General features: G+C 38.0%; 1 pseudogene; it reads right to left on the bottom strand.

The window, feature by feature from the left end:
• Positions 1–1148: 1148 nt before the first annotated feature.
• On the bottom strand, positions 1149–3150 carry LOC134203411 (tyrosine--tRNA ligase, cytoplasmic-like; annotated as a pseudogene).
• Between the last annotated feature and the right edge of the window lie 13181 nt (positions 3151–16331).

Below are 16331 nucleotides of genomic sequence, written 5' to 3'. Positions count from 1 at the left end.
TTGTAAGTGAATTTTTATAATTTTTGTTTCGTTTTCTAACAAAACGATCCGTACTGATGTTCCTTTCGCACTAAAAATTCCAAAAACTTTCGTGGCACCTATAACAAATCTGCATTTGTCTTAAGTAGGTGTTCAGCTAATCCAGTAATCGTAATATCACACATTCTCATGAGAAGAGAATGTTCATTCAAGCAGATTTTTGCTTAGAAATCATTTTTCGGGAAAGAAAAACAGGTCTTATGAGTGATAGATAACCATGTTTCGCTCACTTCCAGTGGCGCAAACATTTGATTTGCTCGCAGGACTAGGGTAATTCGCCAAATGTTGAACGACTAATTTCTTCGCCTATTGTTGAACGCACGTGCATTTCTTATGGGAGTTCAACAATAGGCGACAAAATTAGCCGTTCAACATTTGGCGGTTTCCCCTACTCATAGTTTTGAGTTTTGAGTAAAATTTCCTTGGGATAAAAAGAGAGGGCAAAAGTTAGCGTGCACGATTTTTGTTTCTCTTTTGAGTTCGTTATGAGAGAGTGGTGAGTAAAAGATCCGCCACAAATTACGAAAAAAAATTCTCCCTCGACCCAAAAACGCTAAACTTTGTCTCATCAAATTTGCAACTGAAACTGAAAGTCACTATTTGGTCACTTTTTCTGCAACTGAAAGTCACTATTTGGTCCCTTTTTTCGTCAGCTTTGGTCACTAAAGTCACTATTTTAAGCGGCATTGGTCGCTACCAGCCCTGCACTCGCATCCCGAGCAGCACCCTTTTATGAGACGATTTTCTGTAACTCTTATACTACCGATTCTAGTCATCAAAAATCTGTCTGATATTTGAAAAGTCTGGCATTGTTAATGGTTTCTCTTTTTCTCTTTTTGATGCCAAAAAGTCTGGCAGTGCCAGATATATCTGGCATAATGGCAACCCTGCTTGTGCCGGAATTTATCGCACTGTAATTTATCCGGATAAAATGGATGGTGGAGCGCTCTGTTGTCGCGTGAGTGAGTGAGAAATCCGAACCCTGAATGCCAATAAGAAGAAGAAGAAGAAGATGATGTACAATAATAGAAATTCGCGATTTTCGCGACATTTCAAGGAATCGCAACTGGAGGAGCAAATCCGCGACTGTTGTAACAGCCCTGCAAATGTTTAGCTTCAACGATATGAAATTTATTTCTCTGATAACGAATGACAGTGTTTTATTAATGCGGAAATTGCATCAACGCGTAAACATAAATTATGCTGCGGCACAAAATATTAAATAAATTAAAATAACTATCGCGTGCTGAGTCCCGAAATGGATCAAATAGTTTCCTTTTGTCAATCCGATGTTTCTTCACTTGACGTTACATTCTTTTAGAGTGCTCGTGATCCTATCGCCATTCAATGTCAACATCGAAAACTCCTTCCACAGCGCTTCCCCATCGCCATTCGTTTTTAATTCCGCTTGAATTTTGTCCCAAACCTAGACGCAAATACAAACATCAGTCACGCTCATATCTGTTAACAATTAGCATCCATAGAATTACCTTTTTCTTCGGATTCAGCTGCGGCACTTCTGCTTTAGTGTTGTCAAAACCTTCCACGATTATCCGCTCGCCCACTTTGGCGCCTTCCGGAACGACCAGCGGCTCGTACTTATCCTGATTGAAGGCACACAGCACCAAGCCTTCGCTTTCCACTCCACGAATTTTCGAGGACTTCATATTAGTCAGCGTCACGACCGAACGGCCCTTCAGCTCATCGAGGCCATAATGGGCCATCAGATTACTGACGATGGACTTCTTCGTTTCGTTACCAATATCCACTGTTAAAATGCACAGTGTGTCTGCGTCGGGATGTTTTATTGCTTCCACAATTTGACCAACCTTCAATTCCACTTTGTCGGGGGTATTCTCTCCAGTGGCCTGTGCCGCTGTGCTCTTTTTTCCTGATGCTCCAGTTGGGTAGGCTCGTTCCGTCAGTGCCCGATGAAAATCATCATTAAACACCTTTCTAATCGGTTCAAGTAACCGATTAATATAGACCTCAACAGCTGCCTTGAGATCTCCTGGGTGCAATTCCTGAGAAGCGAACATCGCTTCCAAGTCTTCATACTTTTCGAATTTTTTATCGCCACCAAATTCTTCTTTGCGCTTAATCTCAAAACCATCACCAGCCTTAAACATCGGATAAATAACGTGCTTTATAAACTTAAGTAATCCGTTGTCCTCGATATTACCCGGCTCGCAGAAAGCCTTCTTTATCTTAGATTTTACTTTCGCAGCGCTATCCAAAAGGTCTATTTTGGAATCCTCTTCACTTGAAGACATCTTTCCACCTGCCAAACCGGGAATCATAGGATTCATTAAGTGGATCCTTTTGGCATACCCTAATTGTGGCATGTACTTCTCCGCAAAAGTGAAAATCTTCCTCTGATCCACACCTCCAAACTGGGCGTCAACTTTGAGGTACTCTTCGTCTAATGCTTGCAGACCTGGGTATAAAATACCCGAAAGCAGCGGATGATCAACCTGTTTCACAACCTCTGCCCCGGCCTTCTTGGCATCGTGCTGGGTTACGACGGAGGACAACTTGTATACATCCAGTGTATAGTCTTTCGAGAGCTGGTAATCCGTGCCGCAGACAAATTTCAATTTATCCAATGGCACCCCAGCGAAGTCAGCATCGCTTTGATGACCGCCTCGTAGTACTTAGTTCGCTCTTGCAGTAAACTCCAGGGTGCCTTCATATTATCCAAATAAGCGTGCAGGTCCGCAAACAGAATTGTCACCTCACAACCCGCTTTCAGGAAGTCGGCAATCTTGGACATGGGCACGAAGTAGGCAATATGTGGCTTACCAGTTGTGGCAGTTCCCCAGTACACTTTTAGGTCCCGTTCTTTTAAAATGGTCCGCATGCTGTCCTGCCCTAAAACCTCCTGCAGATTTCGGGTGATTAGTTGTTCTTTTTCTTCCCAAGTGAGTGAGGTCATTTTACACTTTTTAATTTATATACTATTACTTGGAAGCAAAATTTGAAATGCAGGTTGAAAAATTATTCAATTCTATCACTTTTAGTGAAATTTAACCGAGGAAAGAAAGTGAACAGGAATGTGCTGCACTGCACAGCGATCAGAGAGGCAGAGGATCTTTGCCAGCTGTGTTGTTGATGAGTTGTATGCGGAGAGAGACAAAACTGTCAAAACTCGAGCACGCCGTGCTAGTCCATCGGAACGCATGGAACGTGAATCAATCGCGAGGGGCATATGAATGCGAATAGGTCTTTAGGCTTTGGTCCGATTCGCGAATTAGATATTTCTAGAGTGCTTTGAAAATAGGTCGTATGTGCAAAAGAGAGTCTCTCTTTGGATCTATTCTCTTTCGATTATTACGAAACTATACAAAAGTTTACTTCGAATTTTATGGCAGATATCCAAAGACAATAGCTTTGTCTATCATGCTAAAGTGGAAATGTAGCAAAACATGCAAAACTAGCCGATATATTAGCGAAAGAGAGCGTGATCAAAGAGAATCTCTCGTTTGCACATACGACCTATTCTCAAAGCAATCTAGATTTATGTCTCATTTGGAGATTTAAACTGAAATTAAACTTAAAAGTGACATTTCAATAATAATTATTATCGAATAACCCTGCTTGCAGAGCAATATTACTTTTGACAGATATCGAATCATTTTGCATCGATGTCTTATTGGAATTGCTGGGTAGCACCAGCCATTTTTATGATTGGGTTATTTGCTAATTTTCGAACTGTCACTTTTAAGTTTAATTCTCTGCGAGCAGGGTTATTCGTTAATTATTGAAAAGTCACTTTCAAGTTAAGTTTCAGTTTAATTCTCTCAGGCAAATAAATCTTTGTAATTAAAAACATAAAAAACAATCTATAATTTGGAAAACAATTATGCATGGCAATGATATGGAAATGCTAATATCATCTTCCAAACTTGGACGTACATGTTCATGATAGAATTAGAGGCGAAAGTATAGAATTGATAGTTCCGTTAGGATACGGCAGGCATGAAGAATGTTTTTATATAAGTCGATTTGAAAGCGAGCGGAGGGCAATATTTGTGATGGCACATATCACACGACCTTCCTTCTGCCAAGCTCCCATATGAAGGGGGAGGGAAGATTATCAGTGTGGAAGCTGATAGGTATATCTCCACTTGCAAAAGGAAGGTGGTTTGACTTGCTCATATGCTATCGCGTGCGGAAGGATTTTCTATCGACGAGTACTGTCTCCAAATTTCTAATATGATCCCGCATAATTTAAAACCATCTGCAGTATTATTATTACTATTCATTTGAATTAAAGAATACTGTTACTATTCGTATAATCACCTCTTAACAATGTAACTATATGTTGAGCTGAAACCAATATTATATAGCATGTTATATCTACCATAACGTATGCTATTATGTCATGGTACATTGTATCTTCATAATTTCTTATTTTACATTATTTAGGAAGCAAACTATAAAAAACCATATACGACTTGTAATTAATATAGCTATAATATACGGATTGCGGTTTTAGAATAATGGTACGATTATGGTCCATGATTATGCGGGATGTTCTCATTGCGTCCGTCTCGTCGCAACCAACTTGGCTGCATCGGAGAGAACAAAGCAGAGAAAGGCACTGCAGCTGTACCTTCGACCAATAACAGCTGAATTGATGGATGCCCCCACCAAGGGTACACGGATAAAAATTAAAAAGCTAAAAAGATTAAATTCTAATCTAAAACTATATTCGGTCCATCCACTCATTGCTTTGTATAATTCTACGATAATCCTATGAATGAACACGGATAAAATGAAAAAAGCTTATTAGCTTAATATTTATTCCTTTTTATGCTTTTTCAAATTTTAATTGTTGCAAGGATTATTAATAAATTTAGCCTGGGTTGCTATTTAAGCATTGGTATGATTTTCTGAAATATAAACTTTTAAATGATTAACAAGCTCGCATTGCTACTCCTGAGACTTGAGAAAAATATTCATTATACATTTGTCGCTCATCAAGGTAGGTGGAATCGGTGCCAAATTTCTTCAGATTTTTTTTTCAGGTGGTTCCAGCCCATATTGATCGGATTACGTCAGTTCCGTCCGCTCCGAGTTCGGCTTTGCGCAGTCAGCGATAATAATACGAAAAATCGTGTCAGAAACTAATTTCTCGCACTTGTTCTGGAGTTGCATCGAAACGACAAAGCAATCCCTAAGTGGAACGACACGTGTTTTTTTTTAAGCCGAAAAAGACGGCATATTCTTGTGCGGGTTTTGCTGTCTTTCTTGGCTGCATGATATCTTTTCGGCATTGGCAAACGACTTGGATAAATATGTGTTGTTCTCCTTGGCAACCCAACAATTACAATGTTTCTCCCATATCCCGCGATAAGACTGAGAAAAATCGAACCACCATCACCCTCGTTCAAACCCACCATACTTAAGGTCGCTCCTGACGGAATCCAATTTGCAAAGTACTCGCGTTTTCAAGGGCACACCATTCGATACGGAAGCAACGCACAACTGTCATTTTTATTTTTTCACGCATGCTGCGACGCAGCAAAGCTGAAAAAATAAAAATGACAGTTGTGCGTTGCTTCCGTATCGAATGGTGTGCCCTTGACAACGCGAGTACTTTGAAAATTGGATTCCGTCAGGAGTGACCTTAAAGGAGCTCACTTTTTGTTTTTGTTTTTTTTACGTTTTCATCAAGGTTTTAATCTCGGTTTTATTCTCATGCAGAACCCGGCAAAAATCATTTTCACCGGCGTGACGGCAAAAGCCACAGCTGAAACAACATTCCGTTTTATTTATTTTGAAAAGTCAGATGTCTTTGTTTTGGGATAAAAATCTACTGAATAAATTAATTAACTTTAATCATTTTTAGATAAAAAAGGAATAATCCTTCCAATGATTAAATTTATGGTATTCATTCATAGGATTATCGTAGAATTATACAAAGCAATGAGTGGATGGACCGAATATAGTTTTAGATTAGAATTTAATCTTTTTAGCTTTTTAATTTTTATCCGTGAATACCATAAATTTAATCATTGGAAGGATTATTCCTTTTTTATCTAAAAATGATTAAAGTTAATTAATTTATTCAGTAGATTTTTATCCCAAAACAAAGACATCTGACTTTTCAAAATAAATAAAACGGAATGTTGTTTCAGCTGTGGCTTTTGCCGTCACGCCGGTGAAAATGATTTTTGCCGGGTTCTGCATGAGAATAAAACCGAGATTAAAACCTTGATGAAAACGTAAAAAAAACAAAAACAAAAAGTGAGCTCCTTTAAGTATGGTGGGTTTGAACGAGGGTGATGGTGGTTCGATTTTTCTCAGTCTTATCGTGGGATATGGGAGAAACATTGTAATTGTTGGGTTGCCAAGGAGAACAACACATATTTATCCAAGTCGTTTGCCAATGCCGAAAAGATATCATGCAGCCAAGAAAGACAGCAAAACCCGCACAAGAATATGCCGTCTTTTTCGGCTTAAAAAAAAACACGTGTCGTTCCACTTAGGGATTGCTTTGTCGTTTCGATGCAACTCCAGAACAAGTGCGAGAAATTAGTTTCTGACACGATTTTTCGTATTATTATCGCTGACTGCGCAAAGCCGAACTCGGAGCGGACGGAACTGACGTAATCCGATCAATATGGGCTGGAACCAACTGAAAAAAAAATCTGAAGAAATTTGGCACCGATTCGACCTACCTTGATGAGCGACAAATGTATAATGAATATTTTTCTCAAGTCTCAGGAGTAGCAATGCGAGCTTGTTAATCATTTAAAAGTTTATATTTCAGAAAATCATACCAATGCTTAAATAGCAACCCAGGCTAAATTTATTAATAATCCTTGCAACAATTAAAATTTGAAAAAGCATAAAAAGGAATAAATATTAAGCTAATAAGCTTTTTTCATTTTATCCGTGTAGTACACTAAATTGATGATTTCGTGTGCGTTACTTCTACGTGAAGTTAAATGATTTACAATGATATGGCAATGCTAATATCATCTTCCAAACTTGGACGTACATGTTCATGATAGCATTAGAGGCGAAAGTATAGAATTGATAGTTCCGTTAGGTCGACGGTACAGCAGCAGTGCCTTTCTCTGCTTTGTTCTCTCCGAGGCAGCCAAGCTGGTTGCGACGAGACGGACGCAATGAGAAAACAGAACTGTGCAATAAAAATCCTATTCGACTAAATGCTGATGTCATATTAGAAATTTGGAGACAGTACTCGTCGATAGAAAATCCTTCCACACGCGATAGCATATGAGCAAGTCAAACCACCTTCCTTTTGCCAGTGGAGATATATCAGCTTCCACACTGATAATCTTCCCTCCCCCTTCATACGCGCGGTGTCTACCTCAAATTTTAGACGAGTAAACCGTTTGAACCGGAAAGGATTTGACATATCGGTTCTCTTAGATGACGCAGAGATATCTCCTAGACATGGGTACTACAGCTCTACTAGATTTTTACTAGATATGGTTGAGAAATGGGTACCTCGATTCTTCTTCTTAGTATTCTTTTTATTATTTTTTTAATTTTCGATTTGATAACAAACTTTTTTTTAAACATATTTATTTTAGTTTTATTTTAATTTCTATTTAATATTTGTACATTTCTAATGTATAAATAATAAAATAATGGAATTTACCATCTGCTTCATTGACAGCCGAAGTTTGTTTAATTCGACGAGCACTGGAACCCCCTGGTTGTGGACAGTGACGGACGAATATCTCGACGAAATCCTCCTATAAAGCGGTTCCTTATTCCCGGCTCTGCTGAGAAGAAAAGGACAAAAACTCAAAGGTGCAGCCCAACCGGGTTGTACGCAAAGGTGACGTTGAACTACGTAGCTGTATGAAATATACAGGTTTTCGACTTTTCTGTTCGATGAGACCAAAGCAAGCGTGTTTCAAGCCCAGGGTGAATCTGTTTTCGCTGTTTATCCTGCTCTCCTGAGATTGAGTGAGATTTTAGACTAACATTTAAAAAGGATGATAATAATATTTTTTTCAAATAAACGAGGATGAATAACACTCTCAAGCGATCACATATCCAAATTATCAATTAATAAAAACTCGCTAGAGAGTAAGAATCGTTCGATAATTGTATCTTGATTCGAAGCATTATTGGCGAATGCTACTTTTGAACTTTTTCCCTACATAACACCAAAACACAATGCCAAACATTCGATTGAGCTTCATTGTTTACAATGAATTGGTATTAGATTAGTTTGGTTTACATTAAAATAATAATTTTGTATTGCAAGATTCGAAAAGTTAGCGTCGATAACAACTCGCCTACTTTTCACACCTGCGATTGACTGATTCACCGAAACCAATTCCTGAACTGTTAGCAAGTTTCAGTACTAAATATTATCATACGTATATATTGTAATACACTGGAGTCATTTTTTATGCAAATGATATGGGCCACGTGAATTAAAACAAAGTTAAATCCAGCGTAAATTCCAAAGTATGTCTGAATGAACCGCAGAAATCCCGAAATTCGAGAAATTCGAGATTCGAGAAATCCTTCCAATGATTAAATTTATGGTATTCACGGATAAAAATTAAAAAGCTAAAAAGATTAAATTCTAATCTAAAACTATATTCGGTCCATCCACTCATTGCTTTGTATAATTCTACGATAATCCTATGAATGAATACCATAAATTTAATCATTGGAAGGATTATTCCTTTTTTATCTAAAAATGATTAAAGTTAATTAATTTATTCAGTAGATTTTTATCCCAAAACAAAGACATCTGACTTTTCAAAATAAATAAAACGGAATGTTGTTTCAGCTGTGGCTTTTGCCGTCACGCCGGTGAAAATGATTTTTGCCGGGTTCTGCATGAGAATAAAACCGAGATTAAAACCTTGATGAAAACGTAAAAAAAACAAAAACAAAAAGTGAGCTCCTTTAAGTATGGTGGGTTTGAACGAGGGTGATGGTGGTTCGATTTTTCTCAGTCTTATCGCGGGATATGGGAGAAACATTGTAATTGCTGGGTTGCCGTGGAGAACAACACATATTTATCCAAGTCGTTTGCCAATGCCGAAAAGATATCATGCAGCCAAGAAAGACAGCAAAACCCGCACAAGAATATGCCGTCTTTTTCGGCTTAAAAAAAAACACGTGTCGTTCCACTTAGGGATTGCTTTGTCGTTTCGATGCAACTCCAGAACAAGGGCGAGAAATTAGTTTCGGACACGAGTTTTCGGATTATTATCGCTGACTGCGCAAAGCCGAACTCGGAGCGGACGGAACTGACGTAATCCGATCAATATGGGCTGGAACCACCTGAAAAAAAATCTGAAGAAATTTGACACTGATTCGACCTACCTTGATGAGCGACAAATGTATAATGAATATTTTTCTCAAGTCTCAGGAGTAGCAATGCGAGCTTGTTAATCATTTAAAAGTTTATATTTCAGAAAATCATACCAATGCTTAAATAGCAACCCAGGCTAAATTTATTAATAATCCTTGCAACAATTAAAATTTGAAAAAAGCATAAAAGGAATAAATATTAAGCTAATAAGCTTTTTCATTTTATCCGTGTAGTACACTAAATTTATGATTTCGTGTGCGTTGTTACTTCTACGTGAAGTTAAACGATTTACAATGATATGGCAATGCTAATATCATCTTCCAAACTTGGACGTACATGTTCATGATAGAATTAGAGGCGAAAGTATAGAATTGATAGTTCCGTTAGGTCGACGGTACAGCAGCAGTGCCTTTCTCTGCTTTGTTCTCTCCGAGGCAGCCAAGTTGGTTGCGACGAGACGGACGCAATGAGAAAACTGAACTGTGCAATAAAAATCCTATTCGACTAAATGCTGATGTCATATTAGAAATTTGGAGACAGTACTCGTCGATAGAAAATCCTTCCGCACGCGATAGCATATGAGCAAGTCAAACCACCTTCCTTTTGCCAGTGGAGATATATCAGCTTCCACACTGATAATCTTCCCTCCCCCTTCATACGCGCGGTGTCTACCTCAAATTTTAGACGAGTAAACCGTTTGAACCGGAAAGGATTTGACATATCGGTTCTCTTAGATGACGCAGAGATATCTCCTAGACATGGGTACTACAGCTCTACTAGATTTTTACTAGATATGGTTGAGAAATGGGTACCTCGATTCTTCTTCGTAGTATTCTTTTTATAATTTTTTTAATTTTCGATTTGATAACAAACTCTTTTTAAACATATTTATTTTAGTTTTATTTTAATTTCTATTTAAAATTTGTACATTTCTAATGTATAAATAATAAAATAATGGAATTTACCATCTGCTTCATTGGCAGCCGAAGTTTGTTTAGCTCGACGAGCACTGGAACCCCCTGGTTGTGGACAGTGACGGACGAATATCTCGACGAATCCTCCTATAAAGCGGTTCCTTATTCCCGGCTCTGCTGAGAAGAAAAGGACAAAAACTCAAAGGTGCAGCCCAACCGGGTTGTACGCAAAGGTGACGTTGAACTACGTAGCTGTATGAAATATACAGGTTTTCGACTTTTCTGTTCGATGAGACTAAAGCAAGCGTGTTTCAAGCCCAGGGTGAATCTGTTTTCGCTGTTTATCCTGCTCTCCTGAGATTGAGTGAGATTTTAGACTTACATTTAAAAAGGATGATAATAATATTTTTTTCAAATAAACGAGGATGAATAACACACTCAAGCGATCACATATTCAAATTATCAATTAATAAAAACTCGCTAGAGAGTAAGAGTCGTTCGTTAATTGTATCTTGATTCGAAGCATTATTGGCGAATGCTACTTTTGAACTTTTTCTCTACATAACACCAAAACACAATGCCAAACATTCGATTGAGCTTCATTGTTTACAATGAATTGGTATTAGATTAGTTTGGTTTACATTAAAATAATAATTTTGTATTGCAAGATTCGAAAAGTTAGCGTCGATAACAACTCGCCTACTTTTCACACCTGCGATTGACTGATTCACCGAAACCAATTCCTGAACTGTTAGCAAGTTTCAGTACTAAATATTATCATACGTATATATTGTAATACACTGGAGTCATTTTTATGCAAATGATATGGGCCACGTGAATTAAAACAAAGTTAAACCCAGCGTAAATTCCAAAGTATGTCTGAATGAACCGCAGAAATCCCGAAATTCGAGTGAAAAAAATCGCATAAAAAGCGATTCGTGTAAAAAACAACCGCGTAAAAAACTACTTCAGTGTACATCGGGAATGAAGCGTTGACTCTTCCTTGATCGAATGGTCCAAGAAAATTGAAAATCCATCGAGAAATGGCTGAGATATTAACGATCAAAGTCTATCATATTTTCGTGACGTTTTTCGATTTTTAGCAATTTTAAAGTGTACCCCAATATAGAAAAGACAGACGTAGTTCTACGTCAAAAAACGATTCATTTTAATGGAGTTCGGAAGAAAGGAAGGTATCCTGTAATAGTTTTAGCAATATGTGGATTTATTAGAATGGATGAAACAATTTTCGGAATTCTGGGAAGACTTCTAGAAATTCCTGAACAAATTCTCCGAAGGAATCCCAATAAGTGTTCAAATGAAATCGCGGATAACAAGTATCCCGGAAACATTCCTCTAGTTTTGATTCCTTCCGGAATCTAATTGGAATTCCTCCTGGAATTCGATCAAGGCACCTTTCGGAATCCAGTGCAAAATATTTCTTAAAACCCGTTGGGATTTTTTTTAATCCTGCGGGATTCCATCTGGAAATCAATAATAGCGAATTTTAGTCTGAAAACCTGTCTGAGGAAATGCAGAGCGGATTCTTTAAAGCGGTTTCATGCGGAAATTGTGGGCGGTTTCATTCGGGAACTCTATGTCGATTCCTTTGGTGATTTTGGATAGATTCATTCGAGAATTATGATCGGATTCCTTCAGGAAATTCAGGCAGATTCTTTCGAGAATTATGGGCAGAGTCCATCGAAGATTGGCTTTCCGAAAATTCAGATTCCTGGAATAATGCTAAGCGGTTTCCTTTGGGAATTCTGGGCGGTTCATTCGGAAATCATTGGCACATTCATTTGAAAAAATAAAGCAGATTCCTCCGTGAAATTCGGAGTGATTTCTCAAAGAGTTCTGTATGGATTGAATAAGGAAATTCCTCAAGAAGTATGAGCGGATTACTTTGTGAATCCTGGGCGGGTTCCTTCAAGAATCGTAGGCAGATTCCTTTAGGAATTTTGGGTGGTTCATTCGAAAATCACGAGAAGATTTCTTTGGTGAATTCTAGAGAAAACATTATTGATTAAATAGAGAATTCTAGTTGAATTCCTTCGAGAATTATGAGCGGATTACTTTAGGAATCTTACTTAGACGGAATCTTTTAGAAATTTTGGGTGGTTTCCCTCAAGAATCCTGAGCGGCTTCCTTCGGGAATGTTGATTCCTACAGAAATTTTGGGCGGTTTCAATTGGGAAATCTTGGCAAGTTCCTTTGGAAATATTGGGCTGATTTCTTCGATGAATCTGAGCAGATTCTTTCGGGAAGTTTGACCAGATTCCATCGATCACTTTAATCAGATTTCTTACCCATGCTGGCGGCCTCGGTATAGCTTCAGTTGTCCCGGGTATTTGGATTGGCGCCGGCTTCCAGGAACAAGCGAACGACATCGGCATGACCAAACGAACACGCATTATGCAGCGGGTGGAGTCCTCCATCGTCTCGGGCCTGGATCGATGCACCGTTGGTGAGCAGCAATTCAACCACTTCCCGGCGACCGTAACCTGTGAAAAAAAGATGGCGACAACAAAAAGCGCGGAAGAAAGTGGTCTAAACCGATTCAACTGATTAGCAGTGATGAAGGTGTAGAGGTAAACAAACACACTCACAAAAACCCGAGGGCAAAATACACTTGGTTCGAACCCAAACTTATTTTGAAACTTGACTATGGTGGTTTGTGTCCTAACGAGGTAGATTCCTGTTCGCTTTTAGACATCCTTCCGTGCGGGATTGTGTGAAGAAGTGACGACGAAAATCGTCATAACTTTTGGCTGCGCGACTATCGTTGTGGTACGCAAACGGCGCGAAGAAGACGAATAGGTGTTGCGTCGTGCAATCTTATGACGAAGACTAATTTTTTTCGCTTTCTTCATGCGACGAGAATGACTAGAAGTCGACCGAAATCTAACCTGGCAACAGGTTAAAGCGATAGCCGGGCAACGCTCAGGATGGAGATCTTTCAAGTCGGTTACCGGAGGTGTACAGGATCCATAAGTAAGGACAAAGCCTTGTTGATCACTATTGAATTTCATAACGACCGATCGCTGCGTTTGAAAGTTATGAAGAAAATGGTACATCAAACCATATAAGCCCCACATAAGGTTGGTCTCTTGACTAAATGCGAGAAAGGCAGCATCACTACTCGTTAAATTAAAATGAGTTTTTTTGCCCATTTTTGGTCAATAAAATGTATTTTAGCCATAACTTCTAATCCTATAGTCAAATCTGGTCAATTTTCAACAGGAAACAATGAGACAGGATTCTGCGTCAAATACAACTTGTTGCAAGCAATTCGGTTGAGGGAAAGTGCCTGAAGAATGGGCGTGACTTTTTTTTACGCGTTTTTAACGTAGAAAAAGTATTTTGGTCATAACGTCTATTCCCATTGTTCGATCCGGTTGATTTTCAATAGGAAACAATGGGACAGGATTCTGCGGCGTATGCAACTTGCTGCGAGTAAACTTTTTGCGTACACACATACATGCACACACACAGACATCACCTAAATTCGTCGAACTGATTCGATTGGTATATAATACTATGAGTCTCCGGTCCTCCTATGAAAAGTTTGGTTTTGAGCGAACATATAGTCTTTACGTATACTTTGTATACGAGAAAGGCAAAAAATCCTTTCAAAAATCCATTAGAATAGAGTGGGGCAAGAGTGCGCGTGGGGTAAGAGTACGTTTTCGATTTTTTGAAGTAATAAAAAAAGATTAACTAGCAGCACTGCATCACTTTGACTGGTATTCTGGCTAACTATTATCATGTGTAATTGTAAACGATTTGAATAAACAACAAGGAAGATATGGAGTTAGATAATTTTTTGGTCATTTTGCTAAAAATAATTGGATTTCCGCAACTAGTATTTCATTACCATATATACGTTCAATCAGGTGAACATTATACCATTTCGATAACCTATTGTATAGAGTACTTTATGGTACCGAACACCAATCCGGTTGGTTTTCCAAGAAGTCAAAACCATTACTTGAATAATTTTTGGGACTGTGGGGTAAAAGTACGCAGGAACCGGTGGGGCAAGAGTACGCATATGAATCTTCAAGTTATGATGTCAAACCCGTATCTCCGGCCGAAATAAGACTTCTTCCAAAGCGTAAAGATCCACAACTAAGAAAAAAGGGACAGAATTTAAAATTATCACAAGTTTTTAGGATAAGTTGAAGTAATTTGGTGTTAGAAAAGATTTAGCGAACAAAGCACTGAAGCGAAATAATGAAATTGTATTAGGACTTGTTGTACACCTAAACATAGTACGAAAACACAATTTCATCTATTAAATGATAATTTCATTTAATCAAAAGAAACATTCATAAATTACGCAACGTTTAGCTGGGAGGGGTTGTGAGATTTGTGACGATCCATATTATTTTTAGAGGATGATTGGTGGACTTTCTTTAAGGAAAATGCTTTTGCGAAACCTGATATATATTTTTACCTCTTAGTTTTTTGTATATATAAAAAACAATGGTTTTTCGTATGAAAGTGCACATTTTTAGGACCCCCTCCCCCTTTAAGAGTTACGTAATCTTTAAACATTCCCTAATATATGCTCATTAAACATCAATTAACCCTTTATAAGGCAGTGGCAACTATATTGCCACCAACAAATAATATGTTTTTCTATTTATTAACAAGAGCTCTACTTATTATTTCACATGTAGTGACTTTATTTGCTTCCTAGTAACACCCCAGATGAATTTGAGCCATAAAAAATTGAAATGTCAATTTGAGAACAGTTTTTTTACGAACAGATCGTAAGTTTCGAGTGGAAGAAGGATTTTCAGTTATAATTCGTTAAAAAAACGACAAAGATATATTTTTTCCCGTTGGTATCAATTATTTTGAATCTCCTGTGTTAGATTACTACGTGATTAGCGTGAAAAAAGCTTTGCCTTTCTGTATATTTGGTTTTTGGATTTTTGACGGAATTGTGTTTTTTCCCAAGGGTCCCACCTTGGGAGAAAAAACGCGAAAATTTTTTTTTTCACTTATAATGTTTTTCTGACTAGGACTCTTCACCAAAAAATGTAACGTACCTTGATTTGACTGGTTCTACGTAAAACCAAATTTTTAAAAATCTTTTTATATTTTTGTTGTTGCCTGTTTTCCCGCTTGCCGGGCAGTGGCAACTATATTGCCACCAATGTTGTCCCGCTTCGCGGGCAGTGGCAACTATATTGCCACCAATGTTTTACCGCTTGGCGGGCAGTGGCAACTATATTGCCACCAATTTTTCAATGTTTCTGAACTGTTTAATGTATAACAAACATACATTTGAGTTTAATACCATATCAACATTGTGTCCTATTGTTGTTTTTGTTAATTTATTGTTTAGATTCGTCTGCCTTATAAAGGGTTAAATGTTATTAACTCTTATTTGTGTTAATATATACTTAAAGAACATGATTGGATAAATGCGTACTCTTACCCCATCCGATGCGCACTTTTACCCCACCGGTGGGGTAAGAGTGCGTTTTTTACTTGTCTTGCAATAAGGGTTCTACTAAAACGAATCTCAATAATTTCAATATTTTTTCCACTGGGTAACATAAAGGAAGAGTATATGAATCATCGACACTGATTTGATATGCAGAAGCTTGCTTCATAAGGGCCACATGATCGATTGAAAACTAAGTGCGTACTCTTGCCCCACTCTACTCTATAGGTCTCCGGTCCTCCTATGAAAAGTTTGGTTTTGAGCGAACTTGTAGGCTTTACGTATACTTTATATACGAGCAAGGCAAAAAATCCTTTCAAAAATCCATTAGAATAGAGTGGGGCAAGAGTGCGCGTGGGGTAAGAGTACGTTTTCGATTTTTTGAAGTAATAAAAATAGATAAACTAGCAGCACTACATCAGTTTGATAGATATTCTGGCCAACTATTATCATACACATAACACATTTAAAAATAGATTTTGGAATGAGTTATTGGCAAATGAGTCAAGCCCTGTCTAATTGATTGAAACGAACCTCAATTTGGACAATGCTCTTTGAAACAGAAAGGAATCGATGGAAACAATAAAAATAG

Source organism: Armigeres subalbatus, unplaced genomic scaffold, assembly GCF_024139115.2.
Source record: "Armigeres subalbatus isolate Guangzhou_Male unplaced genomic scaffold, GZ_Asu_2 Contig1847, whole genome shotgun sequence".
In the NCBI taxonomy this organism is placed as follows: Eukaryota; Metazoa; Arthropoda; class Insecta; order Diptera; family Culicidae; genus Armigeres; species Armigeres subalbatus.
Note: the sequence above shows the minus strand (reverse complement) of the source record. Positions and strands in the feature narration are given on the sequence as shown.